We start from the raw sequence: 11,966 nt of genomic DNA, 5'->3' as shown, positions 1-11,966 counted from the left end.
AGGGATATGTTTCGAATCCATGTCCGCCTGTTTAGGGGTGTGGCAGATCCTGAAATTCTGTTTACGAGCTGCAGTGCCCATTTACACAGGACCGCTGAGGTGTCTGCAGACAGGAAAATGCAGATTTTAAACATTTGGAACGACCTGCTTACTCCTCGGACCTACACCACATTGATCAAGCCTCGAATGCATTGTCGCCCCCTCCCAGAAAATTGCAAGAACTGGAAACCCCCTTGAGAAAGAATAGGATAGTATTACCCAAGGGAACCTCAACAGTTGGTAACCAGCATGAATAAGAGGTGCAAAATTTGCTTTAGTGCCCGATGAGAGCATATTTTTTATTCAGATGTGGATATCGACCTTTATGTTGGGAGTCTGACTTCAGTCAAACATTAACATTATTTACGTATGTTATCCTGCTTTCCCATGTGGTGAAACCTGTATCATTTTTCGTTATAAGTGTAGCACTCCACCTCTATTACGTATATACTGTTTCATTAAGTCGATCACTGACTGTCATTATTTCTGTCCAACAATATCTCTGTTCCTTATCAGTTTTCAAGCAGTATAGTTGTGAATATGTGCGGATATGTTCGTGTAGTTTGGACAAGAAGAGAATAGAAGCTTTCGAAACGTGGTGCTACAGAAGAATGCTGAAGATTAGATGGGTAGATCACATAACTAATGAGGAGGTATTGAATAGAATTGGGGAGAAGAGGAGTTTGTGGCACAACTTGACAAGAAGATGGGACCGGTTGGTAGGACATGTTCTGAGGCATCAAGGCATCACAAATTGAGCATTGGAGGGCAGTGTAGAGGGTAAAAATCATAGAGGGAGACCAAGAGATGAATACACTAAGCAGATTCAGATGGATATAGATCGCAGTAAGTACTGGGAGATGAAGAAGCTTGCACAAGATAGAGTAGCATGGAGAGCTGCATCAAACCAGTCTCAGGACTGAAGACCACAACAACATCAACAACATGTTAGTGTTAACTCGAATTACCTAACTTACCCATTAAGGAGAAAATGAATGAGAAATGAGCTATCATAACGGTACGTATCTGTAGAATACTGCGTCTGGAAAGTATCTTCGCCGCTCCAATTTTTCATAAAATTGTGAGAAGGAAATTTTTCATTTCATGGGTAAAAATGAAGACAACTATGACATGTTTTATACAACCACGGTCAGTGCGTTAGTGCGCCGCTAATGACGCTTTATTATTTTAAAACTTTATGTTGTTTCGAAAGTTATGACTTCTTATAGTTCTGAGCACGCTCTTATATGCCTGCTTTATTTAGTTGCTAAAAACAGAAATCTTTAGCAACAAGTGGTCTGTTGATTTTAGTGACGCAATTAAGCAGTGGTATAAGACGTGCCCAGAGTTATTGCAATGATTGCAGGCCTCCCGCGTGACTTTTATGTCAAAACTTAAGCACCACGTAATTTACTGTGAGTAGTATCAATAGTAACCAACGGCCTTGCCGCAGTGGCAACACCGGTTCCCGTCATATCACCGAAGATAAGCGCTTTCGGACGTGTCTAATACTTGTATGGATGACCATACTGTCTGTCGAGTGCTGTTGGCAAGCGCGGTGCGCTCAGCCCCTGTGCTGCAAATTGAAGAGCTGCTTGAGTGGGAAGTATCGGCTCCGGTCACGAACAGAATGTAGTATGTTGCCCTTGTCGACGAGTGTTCGTCAGAGACAAAGGTGTCATCAGGGTCCCCCAGGGATGAACGATTGCATATTTATAAATATTCTGGTAGACGGGGTGGACAGCAATCTGCGGTCATTTGTTGATGCTGTGGTGTACGGGGAATTTGAGCAAGTGCAGGATGATACAGGATGACTTGGACAAAATTTCTAGTTGGTGCGATGAATGGCAGCTAGCACTAAATGTAGAAAAATTTTAGTTAATGCGAGTGAATAGGAAGATCAAACCCATAATATTCGGATATACATCCGGGAGAGAGGTCTGTTCACCACACCTCGGGAGAGAGGTGTGTTCACCACACGCCCTTCCATAACCGCATCCAATGACGCCTATAGGCTGAGGCTGTTAGGGCGATCGGACAGCACCGTTAGGCTCTTTCGAGACTTGTTCCGAAGGAATTTAGTTTAGTTTTAGTATCATTAGTAACTATAAATGATTGGATGGGAGCGGTTGAAATTGCTACCAAGGAGAAATGAGCGAGCTGATCCGTAGTAGGTTCGCACGACACAGTGATGGATGCGATGAAGAAAGGAGCTCTCTGGGAACGTAGGACACAGGGGTGTCTCATTCTGTTGGCAAAGAAGTAAGAAACTGCATTTGTTCACACTACAGTGAAGTATTTGACGTTTGTGTTGTCTGGGCGGGATATAGCCGCGTATGCGTACAGTACATGGACCCGCAAAATTACAAACCAATAGCCCTAATATCATTTTGATGCAGAGTCCTTGAACATTTTCTCAGATCGAATATTGTAAATTTTCGTGAGTCCAAGCAGCTTATGTCCACGAATACGCATTGTTTTAGAGAGCATCGTTAGTGTTAAACTCAGCTTGCTCTTTTCTCACATAATGTAAGGCAAACTATGGGTGCAGAGCAACAGTCAGCTTCCATATTTATAGATTTCCCTAGAGCATTTGATACTGTGCCCCACTGCAGAATATTAACCAAAGTACGAGCATATCTAATAGGTTCCCAGATTTATGAGTGATTTGAAGACTTCTTAAATAATGGAATGCAGTATGTGATTCTTGTCGGCGACTGTTCATCAGAGACAAATGTGTCGTCTGAGACCCCCTGGGATGAGCGATTGTGTATACATAAATATTCAGGCGGACGGGGTGGACAGCTATCTGGGGTCATTTGTTGATGTTATGGTGTACGGGAATTTGAGCGACTTTAGGAGGGTACAAGATAACTTGGACAAAATTTCTAGTTGGTGTGATGAATGACAGCTAGCTTAAATGTAGAAAAACGTAAGTTAACGTAGATGAGTAAGAAAAACAAACCAGTAATGTTCGGATATTCCTTGAATCGCCAAAGGAACAGGTATAGGCATGCGTATTCAAATTCAGGGATTTGTAAACAAAATCAGGAATCCGGTTAAAAATTCAAATCTCCAACATCGCTGCGGCCGGAAAAAGATTCTGCAACAACGCGACCAACGGCGACTGAAGAGAATCTTTCAGCATGACAGAATAGCAACTCTTCCGTCAATATCGGCAGGTTTCAATGCTGAGCCATCAACATGTGTCAGCGTGCGAACCATTCAACAAAACATCATCGGAGCCGAAGTCCCACTCGTGTACTCTCGATAACTGCACGACACAAAGCTTTACGCCTAGCCCGGGCCCGTCAACACCGGCATTGGACTGTCGTTCACTGGAAACATATTGCCTGGTGGGACGAGTCTCGTTTCAGATTGTATCGAGCGGTTTGGACGTGAACGGGTGTGCAGACAACATCGTGAATCCATGGACGCTGCAAGTCAGCCGGGGATTGCTTGTGGAGGCTCTATAATGGCGTTGAGCGTGTGCAGTTGGAGTGATATGGGGCTCCTGATACGTCTAGATACGACTCTAACAGGTGAGTCATACGTAACCATGCTGTCTGATCACCTGCATCCATTCATGTGAATTGTGCGTTCCGAAGGACGTGGGCACTTTCAGCAGGACAATACCACACCCCACAAATCTAAGTATGCTGAAGAGTGGCTCGTGCAATACTCTTCTGACTTTAAAACACTTCCGCTAGCCACCGAACTCCCCGGACACGAATATTATTGAGCATATCCGGAATACCATGCAAGGTTCGGTTCAGAACAGATCTTCCGCCCCATCTACTCTCACGGATTTATAGACATCTCTGGAGGACTCATGGTGTCAGTTCCATCCAGCACCACTTCAGACACTAGTCGAGTCCATGCCACGTCGTTTTGCGACACTTCTGAGTGCTCACGGGTACCCTAATCGATATTAGGTAGGTGTACCCGTTTCATTGGCTCTTCAGCTTAGCATTACTAATGTGCCGCTTGACAAAGTATTGTCGTTTAAATATCTGGATGTATGTTGCAAAAAAATATGAAGTGGACGCGTATAGGACGACTGTGGTAGGGAAGGCGAATGGTCCACGTCGAATCACCTGTGACAATTGTGCGAGTGCTTGGGATCCGTACCAGGACGAATAAAGCATAACGTCGCAGAAATTTTGAGCAGACTGGTAGATTTGTTACCGGTTGTTTCGAATAACATTTAGGTGTTACGCAGATGCTTCGGGAGCTCAAATGGGAACCTTTGGAGGGAAAGTGACGGTCTTTTCGAGGAGCATCGCTGAAAAAATTCAGAGAACCGGCATTTGAAGCTAACTGAAGAACGATGCTACTACGGCCAACATGTATTTTGCGTAAGGAGCAAGAAGAAAAGATACGGGAAATTAGGTCTCATAAGGAGCCTTACTTGTTAGTGGAACGGGTCAGGAAATTAGTAGTGGTAGTGTGTACTGTCCGGCGGGTACCGCGCAGCGGCTAGCGGAGTATGTATGAAGTTGTAGATGCAGATTTATCTCTCAAGTTCCGTGAATGAAACAGAGTTAGGAATTTAAATTTAACTACTTTTCTCATAGACTGTTAAGCAGCTTACGAATCATAAATGTTTGTTAGAGCTGTAACAGGGAAGAAAGTGAGAGCTAACTAGTCGTTGCAACTACCGTTGGCAAAAGCTATTTATTATCTGCTGCCAAATATTTCTTTCCTTAATAAACAAGTCTACTTGAAACGTAATCTTCATTTCTTGCATAATAATCATTCTAAACCCATTAAAAAGTGGTTCAAATGGCTCTGAGCACTATGTGACTTAACTTCTCAGGTCATCAGTCCTCTAGAACTTAGAACTACTTAAACCTAACTAACCTAAGGACATCACACACACCCATGCCCGAGGCAGGATGCGAACCTGCGACCGTAGCAGTCGCGAGGTTCTAGACTGTAGCGCCTAGAACCGATCGGCCACTACGGCCGGAAAACGCATTCAATTACGATGTTATGCAGTTGACGCTCAGTAGTGCAGTTTATAAACCACATGTGGCATTGGAATTACTTTCCGCCAAGATACAGTTCGATTATACATATACTGATAGACATATAGGCCTAAGACAAACGAAAAAATATTGATCCTCGAAAAAATTAAACGCAAGTAATAATTTAAAACGGATGAAAAGTCGCATTTGAAGCTTATCTAAATACTAACATATTTCCTATAGACTTACAGCGAAATGTGTGTATGTTTGGGAGGGGGGGGGGAGAGGGGGAAGGGGGAGGAGTGAGGGGAAGACGAAGGAGAAGAATCTTATTTTAACGCAACCTTCAATATTAAACAAGTGCATTCTAATATATCAAATAATTACAATTTTAAAAGTAAATTCCTTTCATGCCCAAACTGCAATATATGACGGTGAACATGCGAAATTACTATCTACAACTTGGCTTGCTTACGGTGACGCTTTCTACTATTTACTGTTATTGTTTTGGTACTTGCGAATGCATTTTGTTGCATGGATACAGCAAACGATGCTTTCCAATACTTATTAACGGCATTTCAATAGTCTGAACCACCTGAAGATGATTGAAGATTGCAGCCGAAACTAATTACCGAACTTTGATTGTGATACGAAAATTTGCAGTCCAGGCACAAGTATTTACTTTCAAAAACCTTTATTTACTGAATCACATTGAGACCGCCGTCTCTCCCCCTGAAGCTTCAATGCATTCTAGTAACTGAAGGGAACATATTAATTGCGTTGAAGCATGAGAAACCGACTGAAGCCTACGCTATCCGTTGCCATGTCTGTACGTAGTACAATATAAACTGAAATCCCCCGCCACGTTTTTCTGTCTTAATCACAGGAACTACTGTAAGGATTTTGATGCGACTTTCTTTAGAAGGCTTACACTAAACGGAGCAGGACTGAATGTTGCATGAAACCAGTCATTAGACTGCAGACCAAAATAACAACAATAGTCCTTGCTCCCATATTTTACGAATATGTAGTGCCATGAACTCTATGGCAAAGTTGAATGTCCCTGTATCTTGTATAGTATGCCTTAATACGTGGACTAGCTTCGACCTCGAGGTTTTCTCTGTTCGACTTGTAATCTCAAGCAAGCTGATCCTTCAGAGAGGGACCACCGCCGCAGAGCGCTGTGACCGCACTGCGGCGTCTGACACTGCCGCGGGCGAGGAAGGCGGAAAATTGAAGAGGACGGCTAGGAAGTGTGCCCGTGCCGCTAATTAAATTTAAAGCCCAGGAAATGAGGCTAATTAAAATGTTTAGTCGTGTGTCACGGCGCGCCAGCACCACGCTGCCGCGCGCCGCCCACCATAAATCCCCAGCAAGCGCCACCGGCGTCCCTCCGGGGGGTTCCCCGCCGTCAGTGTGGCCAAGCACTACATCTCCCGGCGTCTAATCGGGGCCGCAGCATCTCTGCGGAAATGTTGGACGCCGTGTTTTGAGTAAAACACGCGAGAGCGCGTGCGGCCCACCCTGTACTCTCTCTACGCATGGTGTACGGCGTTTCGCTTTCCACCCCACCCCCCTCTCACAATCCCACCCCTGCATCCTCGCCACCTAACAGGCAGGCAGGGTGATTCCACATGCAAATTGCACCTAGTTGTGTGATGAACACATTCCCCAGATTAAATCCAGCCGTTAGGCGTTGTTGGAATTTAGACAGCACCGTCCTCGTAAATGAATGTTGTAGGCAGGGGCCCGTGTTCTGGCGCAAAGCGTGTAACTGCGGCAAGTTCAATTAAACGTCCGCTCTGGGCGGCCTTTCGACGTTGATCTTTGTAACTGGACGCTGGACGCTAGACAGAGTTATGCCCGCTCTGCGACGCCAAGGTGCCTATTAAAATGCATTGCCCCTGTAAAAGACCTCGTTAGGTGCGAGTATTCTCTCGTGAGGGAAGGAAGATCGTAAAAACCACCGTGAACCTGTGTCGAGGGACTTTGGAGATAATGCTGTGTGGTTTGAAAAAGTGGGTTTCATCCCTCTAATACTGCCCTGCTAACTGCAGTTAAATGTACTATTTCGAGACTTTTTGGTCATTCATCCACATTTACATCCATACTTTCCAGGCAGAGGGTACTTCCTCCTGTATCACGTATTCATGTACGGAGCGTGGAGAAAACTGACTGCTTGAAGGTACATCTTAATTTACATCCCTGCTCCACAAGCCACCTTACGGTGTGCAACGGAGGGTACTTTCTATACCGCGACACTTCCCCACATTCCTGTTCAGTCTTGAGTGGTTAGCAGAAAGAACTGTCATTGGTAAGCAACAGTCCAAGACCGAATCTCTCTGATTTGGCCTTCACGTTCTTTTACTGCGAATTGTACAGTGACAGGTGAATTTACCAGCAAACCGTATGGTTGTCCGCACCACGACTCTTGTAGCTTCTGCCACTGCAGCTGGGTGGACATCTTCGTGATTGTGCCACCTTTGTAAGAACTGTAGTTAGTCCAGTAACAGTCCTGTTTTCATGAGGATCTCTGTTCAGCAAACAATCAACAAAAAACTTATTAATGTCCAAGGTTTATTTATGCCTTTAGCGTATTTTCCACACAAATTTTCTTGAAGGCTAGGGTAACTTACCTGGTGATCAAACCAAGAGTTGAGAAGGTAAGTACTATATTGCAATGTAAATAACGATACTAATCGACTAACCCTGATTGCAAAACAATAACTATGGCTTTACCCAGAACTAAAAATAGAGGCAACAGTAAAAAAAAGGAACATTTGATTAACTGTGTTTTAGCAGCCCTGGCAGAGAAAATCCCCATCCCGGTCGAGTTGAACTCGGGAACCCGTGATCAAGAGGCAGCAACGCACGCCACTAGACCAAGAGCTGTGGGCAATTTATAGTCAGTCGTAACTGTCATGAAACAACGGACATACTCATCTTGAACAAGCGCGACATCTGAATGGAGAGGCGTTCTGTGGTGAAGGCTGAACGAACCGTGAACTGTGAAGATAAATAACTTAATCATTTGCAGTTGTTACTGATTTCACCGTCTTAATGTTACTACAGTTTAAAAGAAGGTTTTCACCAGGCGCGTTTCGCTTGTATGTACGAAGCATCTTCTATGTTCACTGACTTCCTTTCCTCTGGTTTTCATATTTTGAAGTCTACTGATTTTTCTTGCCTTGCTAGAGGAGTTGACCAACTCTCTTTTGTTTTGTGGTATTGGCACTTTTTTGTACTTCACTTCTGTGAATTTCAAAAAATTGTGTTCATAGGAATCGAACTTCAGTTTTACCTGTTGCGCAGATTAGCACTTGTTCGGTCATGTTTTCCTCCGAGTCCAGCTTTCGCTAGCAACGGTGAACTGCGATGGTGTGACGGATCATTTCACAGGCTTTCTCTTTTCATATACTAAAATGGAACTCTCACAGCCGTCCTTACGATGTTATTTATTATTTTTTGTGAGATACTTGCTTGCACTCTCTTTTGTTTTGTGGTATTGGCACTTTTTTGTACTTCACTTCTGTGAATTTCAAAAAATTGTGTTCATAGGAATCGAACTGCAGTTTTACCTGTTGCGCAGATTAGCACTTGTTCGGTCATGTTTTCCTCGGAATCCAGCTTTCGCTAGCAACGGAGAAAGAGACAGTGGGTTTTAAAATATACAAACAAGAAGAAGAGACACCAATGACCGCAGCAAATGCTCTGTACGCATCAAATGAAAACTTATTTTAAACTGCAGTAAACCTATGATGGAAAAAGGTTAAATATAAACCTGTAAATCAGAGCGAAACGCGTATGGTGGAAAGCTACTCATAAACGGCAGTAAGGTTAAGAGGGGAAGTAAAGTGTAGTAACATACGTAAAATCTGCTGCGGAAAATCGCCACACAATTAAACGTACATCATTTTATTTCGAAAGCATTAAAAAGCACTCAGGAACAAGTTACAAGTAAAATGCTTATGTCATTTCCAAAAGGAATTGTTGCCGTTCCATAAGTTACCATGGAGTTCAAATCGATTTCACCATGATTTTTTCAATTCCAGGTCACTTTATCGAACGGAATCCTCTGAGGCCGGTGAACTGCGATGGTGTGACGGATCATTTCACAGGCTTTCTCTTTTCATATAATAAAATGGAACTCTCACAGCCGTCCTTACGATGTTATTTATTATTTTTTGTGAGGTACTTGCTTGCACAACCCAAGTTTCTGTAGGCCAATTAGGAGCTGGCTCCTCCCTCCACGTTTAAGAGTGTTTCAATATTAAATGTAATATTGAAAAGAGTAATGACATGATACAAGGTAGACTCCCTTCGCTTGTATAACATACATTATTTATTCTTCATAGCAAAAGATCATATACAGTTCAAATGCCGGTAGTGATCTGAGTGTTTTGTACGTCGGCACCAACCAGCGCCTTGGGTCGCAAATGGAGACAGTATGCATATGGCCGTAGCTCTCAAGCACTGTGGCCAGGATGTCTCTGTCCACTCCCATCGCTAGCAAGTCGCCTGCATTTCGTCATTTTACAGAGGATTATTGTGTCCTCCCATCCCCGCTAGCCCGGAAGTCATTTGTAGCCCCTTTCGACCGCAAACCTATTTGAAAGTTTTCACAATACCTGACTTTAAGCTCTCTCTTCATAAACTTGCTGCGTTACACTGCAGCACACACTAGCAGAATCGTCATCATACATGTTATACATACCCCACAAAATACTTACTAGAACAACTTCTCACATACAACATCTGTTACAACATTCAATGGGGTTTCTGTAAGAAAATTAAACACGTGCAAATCGGAGAGTTGACTCTAGCGACTGTACCTTAACTTAGAACGACTTAACTTCAAAAAAATGGCTCTGAGCACTATGGGACTTAACAACTGTGGTCATCAGTCCACTAGAACTTAGATTTACTTAAACCTAACTAACCTAAGGCCAACACACACATCCATGCCCGAGGTAGGATTCGAACCTGTGACCGTAGCGGTCATGCGGTTCCAGACTGAAGCGCCAAGAACCGCTCGGCCACCCCGGCCAGCTGACTTAATTTCCTGGGAGTATTCAGACAACGCTTCCTTCATTTGCTTAGATACAAGTCTTTGTTTCTGAAATTGCTATTGATACTTCACTTGACGTAGGACAGGCCTACAGTGGGTTGTTCTCTTTCGCAGCGTGTTGAAACCAAATTTCTGACGTCTGTTTCGAAATATTTCTTGTTTCAGCCTCACATGAGAACGATGACTTTTTTATATTTTCACTGGAACGGAGAGACTTAAAGCAGACGTAACATGTTATACTAGCAGAGATTTCATAGCTTTCAAAGATTTTAAAGGATCCTTAGATGTATTTTGATCACTGTTGCAACAGTAAATCACTTCAGAGTATCAAGAAGGTGATGAAAAGCGGCTAGCACCTAAGTGGAAGTAGATAATTTCCTCTGCCACGAGGTGTGGATGAAGTGAAGAGGAGCGGTATATTAAATCGCTGATTACAGAATTTTGGAGAACAGTTCGGAGTAACGGGCAGTGAGAATCATATCGTACACAATTCTGCTTTTGGGTGAGGGTTCTACAAAGAACGAACAAGCAGTATTTCCGTACTGCGTCAAAATTTCTGTCTCCATGAGTTTATTTCGTATTTTTTTCGACTGCATTGTTTGAGACACGTTGAGCCTGTTGCAAGGAATATAGAAACTGATTACAATTGTGAGTACCCTCCAAGGCAATGAACACTTTAGTGACATCGAGTGCTAACTTTGTAGCTAAACGAAGGAAGAGGAATTAACTTTAACTGAATATTTATTTGTTGTCTGTCTATGGTATGTGCCTAAATCTCATCTTACCGGTACTGTAAAATAACACAGAAAAATTTAAGTTGTCAATTATTTTTGCTAATGATAGCTTTGGTTCAAATTCAAATGGCTCTGAGCACTATGGGACTTAACATCTGAGGTCATCAGTCCCCTACAACTTAGAACTGCTTAAACCTAACTAACCTAAAGACATCACGCACATCCATGCCCGAGGCAGGATTCGAACGTGCGACCGTAGCGATCGCGCGGTTCAAGACTGAAGCGCCTAGAACCGCTCGGCCACAATGGCCGGCTGTTAGGTTTGGTATAGTTATAATTTTTCCCACGTTGTGTTAACTATCATCGACCAGCCGCCAGAGAGGTTATCTGAACTGGAAGAAGTGAACCCAGCTCCCTTATTCATTGGTAACGAACAGTGTATGTGTGTGGGTGGGGAGGGGGGCTGGAGGGATAAGATCTACCTAGTATAGCACACCAATTCTCGAAACCCTTATATACAACCCTTTGTTGTAAAAGAAGTAGGAAAATTAGGTATCCTGACAGTAGCGGCACTTGTGATAATTTGATGAACAGGAACGTCATGTGAATAATAATATTTATCATGAAGTAGAGACCGAATAAAAAAATATGATAGGATACGCAACAAAAACATCAAAGAAGGAATTGCAAAATAATTAATAACGAAGGTTAAAGCCCAGATGGTGAACCGGCCAAAGGCAACATTTAACATAGAAGGGAGTTGTAGCCGCATAGAAAAGAAAGTTCTATGTGACTACAGTGTAACTCTGAAATGGAAATGTTAGTTTCAGTTGCTCTATAGTACTATTGAGATCGTAGCGCGCATGTAAGCGCTACCAGATTGTTTCGAGATAATCGGACGTTTGAAAGTTTTGCGATTTAGATTGCAGTGTATTCAGAAGTCATACTAAAGCAAAGCCATCTTTAACGTTAGCAAGATAACTCTATACGGAGATTCGAGACAAATTAAATCGTGTGAGATTTGTGATGGGACTTACAGTCTTCGTGACACGGAATAAGCACTAACATTCAAGGACGTTGAAAAGGAAAGATCGGCGACAGAAAAAGAATAAGTCTCGAGTATGCAACAGACAAACGCAAACACGAAGAACTTAC

Source organism: Schistocerca gregaria, chromosome 2, assembly GCF_023897955.1.
Source record: "Schistocerca gregaria isolate iqSchGreg1 chromosome 2, iqSchGreg1.2, whole genome shotgun sequence".
Lineage (NCBI taxonomy): Eukaryota > Metazoa > Arthropoda > Insecta > Orthoptera > Acrididae > Schistocerca > Schistocerca gregaria.
Note: the sequence above shows the minus strand (reverse complement) of the source record.